Below are 14,320 nucleotides of genomic sequence, written 5' to 3' on the forward strand. Positions count from 1 at the left end.
TCCAGACATTCCACTTACGAGGACATAGATATAGAGCAATTGGGGGGAAAGAAAGTCAAAGTTAGATGATTTTGTTTCTGATTCTTCTCTTAAAGCAATCAGTATTTATACTTTTGATCTCAAAAGCCAGAAGCGGTAAGAAATCTTTAATAATGTCAGTATTTTAAATAAGAGAAAAAGCAATGCCAAAATTAGTGAGGCAGTGCCAAAATCTGTTACACTCATATTAGAAAATATGACAAATGAGCTCATAAAAGTCACATGTCAGACGATGATGATTGCAGGCTTCTTTGTAAAGAATATACTTTACAATAAAATGTAGTGTTATGGGTACTGAGCTAATTAAAAAATAAAACAGATTTTTTTAAAAGCTTTCCTCTTATCATAATTTACTGTCTTAGTATGTAGGCTTTAACAATATTTTAAACCCTTTAACAATTCCTTCCAATGCATTTTAACAGTCATAAATTAAACAATTTGCATCATTCCCACATGGCTGAAACACCTTGGTGAATTGGCCATGCAACAGACTATTTTGTCACACTGCATAATTGATTAGATTCAAGGACAGTCCATTTGTATAGATAAAATAACCTTCCAGTATTTCAGTGAAAAAAAAAAGAATCTTGTACATGCAAGTATGTCTTCACTAATCAGTTGATTTTAGGTGAAATCTCTTTGCTTCCTATAATCACTTGTATATGTATTTTTAGTTTAGCTTTTTAAAAAAGTTATGTAAATTTCCTCTGATATTTTTGAGCCGTTCTGAGATACATACTTTTCAGATGACTCATGTTGCCATTGCAGTCAGCATCTGCTCGAATTACCAGGAGGGCATCAAGTAAAAAGTGAGCATGCGTGCATCTTTAAGACATTAGACATGACCAGCTGTTTCATATTCTCAGATCCCTTTCAGTAATAAAAGGCTCTGATGCAGCTTCCAGGTAAGGGAGTTTGGAGAGGCAGAGGAGGAATAGGAAGTTGGACATGCCCACAAGAAACTACAGTACCACTGCTCAGCAGTGTCTTGAATTCTCTAAGACTTGCGGGTGGCTGGTGGCTGCTACCCCAGCAGGTGGGCATGCCTTAGGCCAAGATCTACGTCTAGAAAGACAAAACAACCTACAGGCTCTGCTCAAATACCCTTAAGAACATAAAATATTTAGTTGCTTGATGTAATACAATTCTAAATATAAAAAATCGGGCGCCTTTCTGTTCAGGTTGTATTATAAATCATCTTGAATCAGCATAGAAGGAATCCTGTTGTGCCACAAAAGAAAGCTGTTACACTTTTCTCCTTTCATAGTTGGCAATTAGGATAATGAATTAAACTCTTTTCATATTATACCCCTCCCAGCATCACTTGCTAAAGCATTCTCTAAAATGGTCAATTATCCCTTCACTCCCAAAGGACACAAGATCTTTATGGTCCTTGATTTAAACAAAAACTTACAGCAAATGGGCTTCCCTGGTGCTTCAGGTGATAAAGAATCCACCCACAATGTGGGAGACTTGGGTTTGATCCCTGGGTTGGGAAGATCCTCTGGAGAAGGGAATGGCTACCCACTCCAGTATTCTGGCCTGGCGCTCCCAAAATAATAATAATTTTAAAAATGGGGGCTTCTCTGATAGCTCAGTTGGTAAAGAATCTGCATGCAATGCGGGGGACCCCAGTTTGATTCCTGGGTTAGGAAGATCCACTGGAGAAGGAATAGGCTACACTCCAGTATTCTGGCCTGGAGAATGCCATGGACTGTATAAACCATGCGATTGCAAAGAGTCAGACACAACTGAGCAACTTGCACTTTCATTTTACAGCAAACATTGGCTAGTGTGATAGACCCCATCAATAATCCTGAATTAAAGTGAGTCTTCATTTTCTGACTTGGTTACGGAGAGAGATGAAGGGCTCCAGGTTCCGTGTCCAAAGCTCTGTAGCATGCGGAGTGGACTTGGCTATTTGATCCAAGGCAGACACTTGTTCCAATAAAGATGATCAGGTTCTGGTGCCTAGGTATCTGAAACTTGGGATGGGGCGACTCAAAGCCTGGAGTCACCTAGGTTGAACCTCAGCAAAGGTAGAGTTTCCAAGGCAAAATCAGCAAACTGCTGTACCTGATTTTCTAGTGTCATCCTGGTTTCTTACCTAAGTAGTTCCTGACTTCACTGCTAAATTTTTATTTTAATTCCACGAATTAACACAGTACCCATTCCCCTCAAAATAGTAAGAGTCAATTTCTGTTGCTTGCAACCAAGAAAACATTACTAACACATAAAGTAGTGTACGGCCTTACTATTATTGTGTGCCATTATCACTAGTGCCTGGGTTGGTATAGAATCCATATTTCATAAAATTCTTTGTATTTTAAATACATATCATTCTAGCTGAAAAAAAAACCTATTACCTAGATAAATATTTTCATTGTTTAAAATTGTGCTTACTCATGTCAACGCTTTTGCAGTCCCATGGCTTCTGACCCACCAAGCTTCTCTGTGCGTGGGACTTCCCAGGCAAGAATCCTGAAGTGGGTTGCCATTTCCTACCCCAGGGGATCTTCCCGACCCAGGGATCAAACCCATGTCTCTAGTGTCTCCTGCATTGGCAGGAAGATTCTTTAGTACTAGTGTTAACTATTGAGCCCCTTGTTTAAAATTACTCTTTTTAAATTTCCAGAGAGTCCCTTTTTAAAATATTATGAATGGAAGGAAATTCAGAATTGATGGGCTATGAATTACAAGGGGTACAATGGCAAGTAAAAAAAAAAAAATGTCATATAGGTTCATGTAAAGCAGTTAAACTCAAGAGATTTTGGAATAAAATTGAAGTATGTGAAGCTGGAATTATAAACATTATCAGGTTTTATTTACCAGTGGGGAAGGGTGAGACAGAGAGCAATGGAGAAAGCGAGACAGGATGAGGATTTGTTGTGATTGTTAAGCTGAGAAAAAATAGTGGCTGGGAGGGCTGGATATTAGCAGTACCAACTGCGAGGGGCAATCAGATTTGAAGAAAAGTTGTTCAGCTGAATGTGAAGGACTTGACACTTGATTACCTGCTGGCTGTGGGGCAGGGCTTCATGAGGATGTGAGAATAGGATTGCTCCATGGGTTTCTTTCTTGTACAGTTGCAAGTTATCATGGTCAAAATTGGAGGGAATAGCCATCTAGAGAGAGGGATCAAGGAGTTGAGATGAAGGACTAAGTTTTAGATGTATTTCATTGGAAGGACTTGCAAGACCCAGAGTTGAAGATGATCAGGGCGAAGAATAATGTGGGGATGAAGATACCAGTGTGCAATTCCTTTTCCATCCATTCTGAGTATCCTTCCATTCATAATCTTTGAAGAAGAGATGCTTGAAGTTTAAAGAGAGCAATTTTATATACCACAAGTGGTCTACTTAGAAATGATGGCTTCAGTTTTGAAAGTGGATGTTACCACTTGTGCAGAAAGTGTGGAAACTGAGAAGAGATGACCTTAAACAGAATACTGTGAACTGTAATCCTTATGATATAGAAGGAGCAATCTGGTAAGAGCAATGGCCTGGTAAGAAAAACTCTAGAGTGAGGCAAAGGGGACAGAGGAAATAAAATTAATAATTCTAGAAAATTATTTCTAGGTTTGTCACTGGGAGAGAAAGGAGTAGAAAGTGTTCCAGGCAGAAAGAGAAACTAGTGTCAACCAAAGAGTTTATTTAGTTAGGAGAAACTAGAGCTGAATTAAATGCTGAGGTGGGCGACAAAGCTGTCTATTTATGATGAAAAGGAGGTTAGGGCAGAGGTGAGTATGAGGGCTTCCTGGATGGATGACTCAGTGGTAAATAATCCTCCTTCGAAGAAGGAGCTATGGGAGATGCAGGTTTGATCCCTGGGTTGGAAAGATCCCCTGGAGGAGAGCATGGCTACCCACTCCAGTATTCTTGCCTGGAGAATCCCATGGACAGAGAAACCAGGTGGGCTACAGCCCATAAGGTCGAAAAGAGTCCGACATGACTGAGCCACTGAGCACACACTCTCTTGCTCTTGGGAACTGAGACCTTGTGAATAATCACCCTCACTTTGTGAGACAATGGGTTGAATATCTGTTGAGGGGTTGAAGTGAGGATGGGGTTGGAGGTTTCACCTGTGTTTGTTGATTTCAATTCTACCTGGACTGCTCTCTACCTGGTCCTGTGTTTTTCTCAGGGATGCTCCTAAGCCAAGTTTGGGTAGTAAAAGTGAAAGTCATTCATTCATGTCCAGTTTTTTTTGACCCCATGGACTGTATAGTCCATGGAATTCTACAGGCCAGAATACTGGAGGTGGTAGCCATTATCCTCCACGGATCTTCCCAACCCAGGGATTGAACCCACGTCTCCCACAGTGCAAGTGGATTCTTTACCAGCTGAGCTACTAGGGAAGCCCAAGAATACTGGAGTGGGTAGCCTATACTCAAGTAATTCTTGGGCTTTCCTATGGAAGAAGGGAGAAGGAAATGGAAACCCACTTCAGTATTCTTTCCTGGAGAATCCCACGGACAGAGGAGCTTGGTGGGATACAGTCCATGAGGTTGCAAAGAGTCGGACATGACTGAGAGAGTAACACACACACACACACACACACACACACACAAAGTAGAATTACAGATATGAGATCAGTTCAGTTCAGTTCAGTCACTCAGTCGTGTCCAACTCTTTGTGACCCCATGAACTGCAGCACACCAGGCCGGCCTTCCTGTCTATCACCAACTCCCGGAGCCCACCCAAACCCATGTCCATTGATTCAGTGATGCCATCCAACCATCAAATCCTCTGTTGTCCCCTTCTTCTCCTGCCCTCAATCTTTCCCAGCATCAGGGGCTTTTCCAATGAAAGAATATCTAATCAAGGCCCTAAAGTGATTGACTGGCCCTGATGCTGGGGAAGATTGAGGGTAGGAGGAGAGGGGCTGGTGACATGAGAAGGTTGAATAGCATCACCGACTCAATGGACATGAGTTTGAGCAAACTCCTGGGGACAGTGAAGGACAGGGAAGCCTGGGGGGCTGCACTCCCTGGGATCACAAAGAGTCGGACACAACTTAGCAACTAAATAACAACAAAGTGGAGAACCAATGATTGGGGACAAAGGAGATAAGGCATCAAACTCTGTTAGACGCATCACCTTAGTTTATTCTCCAGTCGGGCTCCTGGAAACCCCATGTAAACTCATGAACATAGGGTTTGTCTGTTTGATTTTTGTTTTTGTGCATGGATGCTCAGTGGTGTCCAGCTCTTTGCGGCCTTATGAGCTGTAGTCTGCCAGGCTCCCCTGCCCAGGGGATTCTCCAGGTGATCTTCCCAATCCAGGGACCTAACCCACATCTCCTTTGTCTCCTACCTTGTCAAGTGGATTTTTTACCACTGAGCCACCAGGGATACTCCAATAAAAAATTCAATTAACACAAAAAAGAATGAAAGAAAATGAGCTCTTCCTTCAAAGTTCCATTCCTTCCAATTAATTTCATCTCTCTTCCTTCTTGGTCAGTACGTTGACCCTGAGAACCTCTTTTACTGGAAGTGGCCGCTGCTGCTGCTAAGTCGCTTCAGTCGTGTCCGACTCTGCGACCCCATAGATGGCAGCCCACCAGGCTCCCCCATCCCTAGAATTCTCCAGGCAAGAACACTGGAGTGGGTTTCTATTTCCTTCTCCAATTCATGAAAGTGGAAAGTGAAAGTGAAGTCGCTCAGTTGTGTCCGACTCTTCTCGACCCCATGGACTGCAGCCTTCTAGGCTCTTCAGTCCATGGGATTTTCCAGGCAAGAGTACTGGAGTGGGGTGCCACTGCCTTCTTCATTACTGGAAACAGTTAACTTTTCTTTTCAGTTTGTATTTTCAACCTGCTGAGAAAACCTAAACCTGCAACCTGTCTGTTGTGGGACTCATCTTCTCTCACCCCAGGTCTATGCACCATGATTTTTCAAACGCCTCTTTCACAGTCTGGTTGGTCATACTTGGGACATTAACAGATCTCAGAATTTCTTCAGTTTCACCAATTCTGTGTAATCTGAATCCAACAAAACTTTTTTTACTTTGAAAAAAGCTTGAAACACATTAGTAGAAGAGTATGTTTGATGAAGATGTTGGTATTTTACATAGCTCAAATAATTATTCTCTAGTGAAAAGGTCAAAAAACGTAGCATTGGAAATGGTTATATATATAAGTCTTTGGATAGATGAGTCAAGAAGAAAGGAGATACTCAAGTAGGGACTGGTCGTTCTAAGAAGGAAGCTTTCTCCATTTTCGTAAAATTTTCTAAATCGGTAGCCAAACTACTGCATTGCTTTTTCTCTGCTTTAACATGTTCACAACACCGTGGGGATCACAGAAAAAATATCACAGCCTAAAGAGGAAAAGGTGGCATGCTATCCTATTTGCTGTGTTTTGGTTTGTTTTATGGCAGAAACACAAATGCATGGACTCAACTGATGAAAACTGGTTTTGTGTACCTCACAGGGAACACTTGAATAGTGGTGGGAAATATTTTTTAAAAAATAACAAAACAGACATAGCATTACTTGCTTCTGTCAACCGCCTTTCATTTCTTACATTATGGGATTAGATCAAGCAGGCTGACATCAAGACTCCAGTCCCTCTGGGTATTATGGTTCACACTCAGAACACGCTCTGGTATTCCATGTTAAGACTACTGCCCTTTCCACTGTTTCTTCTCTCTTTTTTTTTTCTCCTTTTTCTTCACTGTTAGCTCATGCAGTATCCCTGAGTGAACAATAACGTGCAGTCTTGGAATTTCAATTCCCGAACTTGCTCTGCCCTTAAATACAATCTGCTTTTTATTAGTAATTTAGAGCTAATGTGCTTTGCAGAAAGTGTCCCTGTTCTGAGGTTATTCACACCTGGAATGAAATTCTGAAATATCCAAAGAGGGGCACTCATTTTACCAGCTATAAAACTCCTAGACCACAATATTCTACTTATAATGATGTTCAAAATTCTTCTTTTTTTTTTTCTCTTTTTCTTTCCCTCTTTTCTTCTTTCTTTCCTTCCTTCTTTCCTTATTTTCTTCTTTCTTATTTTTGGAAAACTAAGGATTTCTTCCCAATTAAGTATATTGCCTTGGATATTTATACATTCTGGAGTGAAACTATCGATCAGCTAATTTTTAACTGGGCTAAGATTTAGTTTCTGTATGTACAGACTTGCTGTGAGAAAAGTTAAATAGATCTTCTTTTATAAAATAATTACAAGGAAAAATTGCCCTCTAATAATATTGCTTGTCATGGAAATTTCAAAAGAAAAACATATTTGCTAAAATCAAAATTCTAGAACATCTCTCTTTACACTCATTACCTGTAAATATATGCACAACCTAAAGCCAAGATGCTAGCTTCAATGGACCTTTTTCTCTGTATAGAGTGACTGAAGATAAATGTGAACACTGTAGTACACGTAGATCTCACGTTCTTGGCTGCAAATTTGAAAGAAATAACTAAGACAGCAATATTTGTTACATATTGTTCAGGCTAAAACTGAAAAAAAAATTTTGAATGTAGCCACAGTACAGGACTGCTCTGAAATTGGTATCAAGTAGAAACATAAGCATGTATAATGCATGATTACTAAGTATAGGAAAATACTGAGTAGTTTAACCTAATTACATAGAGAATGAAGATTTTGAAGGGAAAAATGCTAAGATTGAGAATATATTTAAAATATAAATAAATATGAAGTATCACTGAATTATATGTGCTAACGTAGAAAATATATAAAACAATCACCCGGCTGTCCTTTTAAGGGTTGATGCTGTCATTAGCGAGTCCCTGGTAACCCAGATGGTAAAGAATATGCCCTCAATGTGGAAGACCTAGATTCAGTCCCTGGATTGGGAAGATCCTCTGGAGAAGAGAATGGCTATCCACTCCACTATTCTTGCTTGGAGTGTTTCATTGACACAGGAGCTTGGCAAGCTATAGTCCATGGGGTCACAAAGAGTTGGACACAACTGAGCGACTAACACACACACACACACACACACACACACACATTGTCATTATCACCATTACTTGTTATAGACAGTTTTCAGGTGACCAGGAAGCATAATTTCTTGAATTAAGCATGGGTTAGGATAAGGTGAAAAAAAAAAAATGTACAGCAAAACAGTATAGTCTTATGAAAGGGTCTTACTGGAAAGTGTACCTATTTCATTTGTCTTAAGCAGTTGACCAAAGCCACCAGCCTAGGGCCACATTAGCAAGCTAACCTATGTTAACCTGGGGGACAAATGGACCTGGTTTCCACATCAGGTTCACTAACTTAATAGCTGTGTGACCTCAGGCAAACGAAGCCGTCTCTCTGGGTTCCGTTTTCTAATCTCTCAATTTATGTAAGTAATAGAAAACTGTTGAAAGTATTTTGTAAAGATTTTGTAAAACATGGTGCAGAGTACTCAGTAAGAGCAACAACACAGCTGATCTCCTTCAGAATGGACTGGTTGGACCTCCTTGCAGTCCAAGGGACTCTCAGGAGTCTTCTCCAACACCACAGTTCAGAAGCATCAATTCTTTGGCCTCAGCTTTCTTTATGGTCCAACTCTCACATTCATTCATGATCACTGAAAATACCATAGCCTTGACTAGATGGACCTTGGTTGGCAAAGTAATGTCTCTGTTTTTAAACATGCTGTCTAGGTTGGTCATAACTTTTCCTCCAAAGAGCAAATGTCTTTTAATTTCATGGTTGCGATCACCATCTGCAATGATTGCACCATTTGCAGTGTAATCTCCATACTTGGAGATCTTAAATGGGGATAAATATGAAGGTACATCCTTAACGCCTTGGAGATTCATCTTATAATGAGGCTATGGAAAGACACTCAAAGCTCCAGGAAAGGCATTTTCTCACTTTTTATCATCCTCTCCAAGACCCATTATTCCCTAACTCCTATACTTAAAAAAAAAAAAAACATAAATACAATGATAGGCAGAAGTGGACAATTGATTAGATACAGATTGATAGGCAGCTTTAAATATTTGAAATGACTGAAAGATAATATTTGGACAGGCATTTATTATCAATAAACAGTTTTGTTTTATGATCAAGTCAATGAAAACCCTGAAGCCATTTTTATGTATAGCTCCAGACCTAGACAGTGGCATGGGCATATTCTTATGAGTTAATTCCTGGTGGAGTAGAGAAACCTGTGAGAGAAGTGATATTCTACTTTATTTTCCTGACTATTCTATTAACTTGCTTTGAGACTTGGACAAATCAATTAAATTATTTTGTAGCTTATCCAAAACTTTTTTTTTCACATACTTGCTAAACTGGGAATATTCTTCAGTCTTACCTCAAAGAAAGGCTTAGAATATACATGAAAAATATATAAAGTGTACTGATCTTTACTTTAGAAAACTTACCCATGTCCACTATGATTGCTAAATAGAAGATTCCTGTTTCTAAACAGATTTCTAAATAGAAGGAAAAAGCAAGATGTTTATATGCATCCAGTAGGTTATGCTGTAGATTTGCTTTAAAGACAAGAATATCTGAATGAAGAAATGGTCAAACTAAATATTTATAATTATTAATTTATTGTATCAAAGACAAATATTTGAGCTACTTTGTTTTTTATCAAAAGTTGCCAAAAGTTGATATTTCATAACTCTAGTTGCCCTGTTTCTTTCAGTTGGGTAAACAAAATGGTAGGAAATATAATTGGTCTACCAAATATTGCATTAAAAATTCTGCCATTTTGTAAGAAACAAGTACACTTTACTTATACAGTATAAAATTTAGAGGGATTTTATGAGAACTTAAATATAAACATTATTTGTGGAGACTGTAAAAATTTTAGGAAAATTTTATTTCTTCATTCTCCAAAACATGAAAAAAAAATTCATTCACTGATTAAAATACAAGATGTACCATAGAATATTTGTTTATTAAATATTTGCTTGCAAGTTTAGAAAATGTATCTTGTAGGTGTTACATGCATTGTTATTAAGGAAGCACTGTAATTATGGAGAGGTGCAATACTTTATTAAATTGAGCTGATGAGTTAATGGGTTTTATGTAAGTTATACAATTTTAATTTGCTACTTGTAAATAGCACTTGGGTGGGCCTTCTACCTTGCAGAAGGAAATGGCAACCTGCTCTAGTATCCTTGCCTGGAAAATCCCATGAACAGATTCTCCAGGCCAGCTACAGGGATGAGCCTGGCAGGCTACAGTCCATGGATCACAAAGAGTCAGACATCACTGAGAGACGGAGCACGCATGCACATAATACAAGTCCATGCCTTTTATCGCAGTAAATGCATCGAATCCTTAGAAAGTGTTGCCTAGTTGGTCAGTAAATAAAGAAATAGTAATACACTCTGGTGGAGAAACAACGTAAGCTAGTAAAAGCAGATGTTAGTTAACAAAGAGAAACATGAATTCTAGCAACAAACCCTTTTAACTTTGCAGTTTAGCAAATCAAAATTTGTGGAAAAATGTAGAATCGTATATTGCAATATTCAGCTAGTTACCATTAAATGCTATCTTCAGGAATGTAATTTATGCAAATGGGGGACCTCATTCTGAAATTTATAAAAAAAAAACATTATTTGCTTTTACTGAAATGCTTGCCCCTTGCCTTATGTGGGGAACATTTCACGTTGTCCTTCCATTTTATCCAAGTATTATGCCATAGCATCTTATACAACCCTAGTTTTGAAAAGAGCTTCATAGTTCTGCACAATCCCTAGTAAGTTTTTTTTTTTCTCTTTCACGTTTTGCTATGGCGTCAATTTTTAAGCCTAGCCTTCCTTTATTTTTAGCCCACTCCTCACCCACCGTGCCATCTGGAAATATTATTAGATGAGTAACAATTACATTTCTGCTGAAAGACTAAGGATTATCTGAAATATTATTTGATGATGTATCATCCTACAGGATGTAATACTAAAACTGTCACATACTATATCAAACCAGCACCAACTATCGTGTAACACCTGCAGAGGCCCCGCCATCAAGTTCTGATTACTGTCAACAAGAGGTTAGCAATTGAAAAAGAGAGTTAAATTTGCGGAATAATGGCATCTGACGTGTCTCCACAGCTGGCAAAGACATGGAACAGATGAAAAGGTAGCACATCATATAACTTTCATTTCTCTGCAAAGCACACACTCTACTGCGGGACATTTCAGCAACCGCTTACGACTTCTGTTTGAGTCTCCTTTCTCCCCTAAAATGCAATTAAATGAGGGAAGGCTGTGCTATATTTTACATAAATATTGATGTCAATTCAATATAGTCCTAGCTATTCAAACTCGACTGAAATTTTCCTTCTTGGACAAAAAGTCATTAGTCGTGGTACATGGTGTGAGGTTCCAAGTTTGGGAATGGAATCTCCATAAAAAAAAAAAAAAATTCTCATTTTAGTCTCCCACCCTCTCTGTCTTCTCTTTCTTTGCACTTCCAGCAAAAGCTGTTTTTGCTTAAGTGGGAACTAAACTAAACTAAAATAAAATAAAATAAAACCATTTTGTTTCAGCAAGAAAATTGGAGAAATCTTGTTTTGGACACCTCCTGGTTTCCAATCATGCTTCTTTTAATGACCAAGTTTGGTGTTGTTATAGATGCTTGACTTTTGCAAGCCTATGGACTGTAGCCCTTGGGGCTCCTCTGTCCATGGGATTTCCCAGGTAAGAATACTGGAGTGGGTTGCCATTCCCTTGTCCAGGGGATCTTCTGACCCAGGAATTGAGCTGGGGGTCTCCTGCATTAGCAAGCAGATTCTTTATGACTGAGCCACCAGGGAAAAGCTAATGATCAAGGACCCTCCCTTTTCACTGCGCACCTAAGTCCCGCCCTGGTGGGACAGATGAGTCTCATCTTTCCTAAGATCATTCGTTCCTTTCTTTCCTTGTTGTCAAAGAGAAGAAGTTGAAACAGGACGAACTGACACAAAACTGATACCTTGAACATCATTTCCAAAGAAAGTCCTAAGGTAATATCCATGTCATAATCACATAGACCTGCAAGGCAAGGCTTCACATCTGAGCGGATGCTACAGTTAGCCAAGTATTGGTTAGAGGATAGATCTCTGACCAGTATTTTATTTCTGTAATTTACTTCCAAATATTTGGACTTTCTGCAAATGCATTCTCTTTGATTCTACAAATTTGGAAACACTGATAGTTTAAAAGTTTTGGTGGAGAGAATGTTAGGTAGAATCTATTAGCTAAAATAACTTCTAAATTATCAAAGCCCTTAAGTTTTCTATGTTGTATAAGAAATCTTAAGGAAATCAAGGTACTCACTTTCTATTTGTTAAACCTTTGATGATGGACTTCCCATGACCTGGAATTTGATTCATTACAACACATAATAGTTGAACAACAAAGTGTGAATATTGAGCTTAATCTCTTAACCAAGTTTGTTATTATTTTGTAGTGCTTAATAAACATAAAGACATATACTACATATAAGTACAATTTGGGGAGAAAAGTGATTTTTGCCAAAGCATTCTGGAAAATGAGTTGCAAATTTAATACTGGAGCAGACTTTAAAGTGAAAGTCACTCAGTTGTGTCCGACTCTTTGCAACTCCATGGACTATGCAGTCCATGAAACTCTCCAGGCCAGAATACCAGAGCCGGTAGCCATTCCCTTCTCCGGGGAATCTTCCCAACCCAGGGACTGAACTCAGGTCTCCTACATTGCAGGTGGATTCTTTACCAGCTGAGCCACCAGGGAAGCCCAAGACTTTATGCCTACAGAAATAACCTACACCGAAAAGGTGTGCAATAAAGTCTGGCAGGCTGCATTCATAGAGTAAGACAATAGTTTCAGTATTTTAAACATGGTTTATATCAAAGCTTAAGATGTAAAATTGAATGTTAGGAAGCACTGGTTAAGGTTCTAAATATGCTATTAATGTAGGTCATTGTTTTTTTGCAAGTCATTTTATGATTTTTTTTTTTTAAAGCCAGACTTCTACCTCAAGGAAGTGCTTCAAACACTGAGAGCGTTTATGACAAAAGCTTTGATCTCTGTGCACATCCAGTAAATACAAAACATTCGTGTATTTAAGGATGTGCATACCTGCACACATTATGACTTTAACAAATGCTTTAAACTGCATATTGAAAGTTATTGATTTGGTAAAGCTCCAAACACATTTCTTCTCATTAGTTTCCAACACCAACCCCTTGTGCTTCCAAGTTTGATGATTTTGCATATTGCAAGGGGCTGTGCATGCAAAATTTGACTCTATTTCACAGACATATTGTTTTGTGTTTCAGATGATGGATGTACAATGCAAATAGCTATAAAAATGAATGAAAGCACCCAGCCACTTTGATATAAGTGCTGTTATAGACGAGCTTTGCATATGAGAACTGAAATTACATTGGCTATACACCCATATTATAGCACTGAAAACATTTTAGTAATTTTTTGAACTCCAATATAGCTAAGTATTTTTCACAGGTATAGAATAAAGTTTTGAGGACATATTCTAGGATATCTTTTTTGCTTCTTTCAGATATGTTTGATCTATTGCTGGAATCGGCTCTTGGGTAATTTGTTACACAATATTATAGCTTTTTTTGCCTTTTTATATAGTTCATGGGGTTCTTACAGCTAGTATATCAGAGTAGTTTGCCATTCCCTCCTCCGGTGGATCATGTTTTCTCAGAAATCTCCGCTACGACCTGTCCATCTTGGGTGGCCATACGTGGCATGGCTCATAGCTTCATTGCTATGCAAGCCCCTCCGCAACAACAAGGCAGTGATCCATGAAGGGGCGATGGTGAGGAGCGAGGAGCCTGGCTTGCTGCAGTCCATTCTTTTCCAGTTGAGAAGAATCGGACACAACTTGGTGACTAAACAACAACAACATTATAGCTTTGGACCAACAGGTAGACTTGGATCAATCTCGTTAGACTAAAAAAAACGGACTTGCTATTTACATATTTACCAGTATTAGTTTAATAACCAGATGCCCTTACCTATTTAGAACTGAGAAATAAAACATTGGCAATATAGATAAAGTATACTATATATGAACCAGTCAATGTTTGTCTATGAGAAAACTCAGCTTTATTGATTCAAAGCTGTGAAGAATGGGAAAGAAACAGATCATAGGTGTGTTATTTTCAAATTGTTGTGGATGAAACCTTTGACTTTCACAGCAAGTATCAAGGGCCTCCATGGAGCAGAGCACGAAAGAGCATTCACAAAGTTTGCCAAACAGGGTCATGATCCTTTTATTGTATACTGGGCCCCTGTGCAAATTTTTACTGAAAACAAAGACAAAAAAATTTCAAAGGAGACCTCATTGCTTAAAACAATGTAAA

This window comes from Bos grunniens, chromosome 12 (assembly GCF_055505025.1).
Source record: "Bos grunniens cultivar Pamir isolate PY7600 chromosome 12, Bosgru_T2T1.0, whole genome shotgun sequence".
Lineage (NCBI taxonomy): Eukaryota > Metazoa > Chordata > Mammalia > Artiodactyla > Bovidae > Bos > Bos grunniens.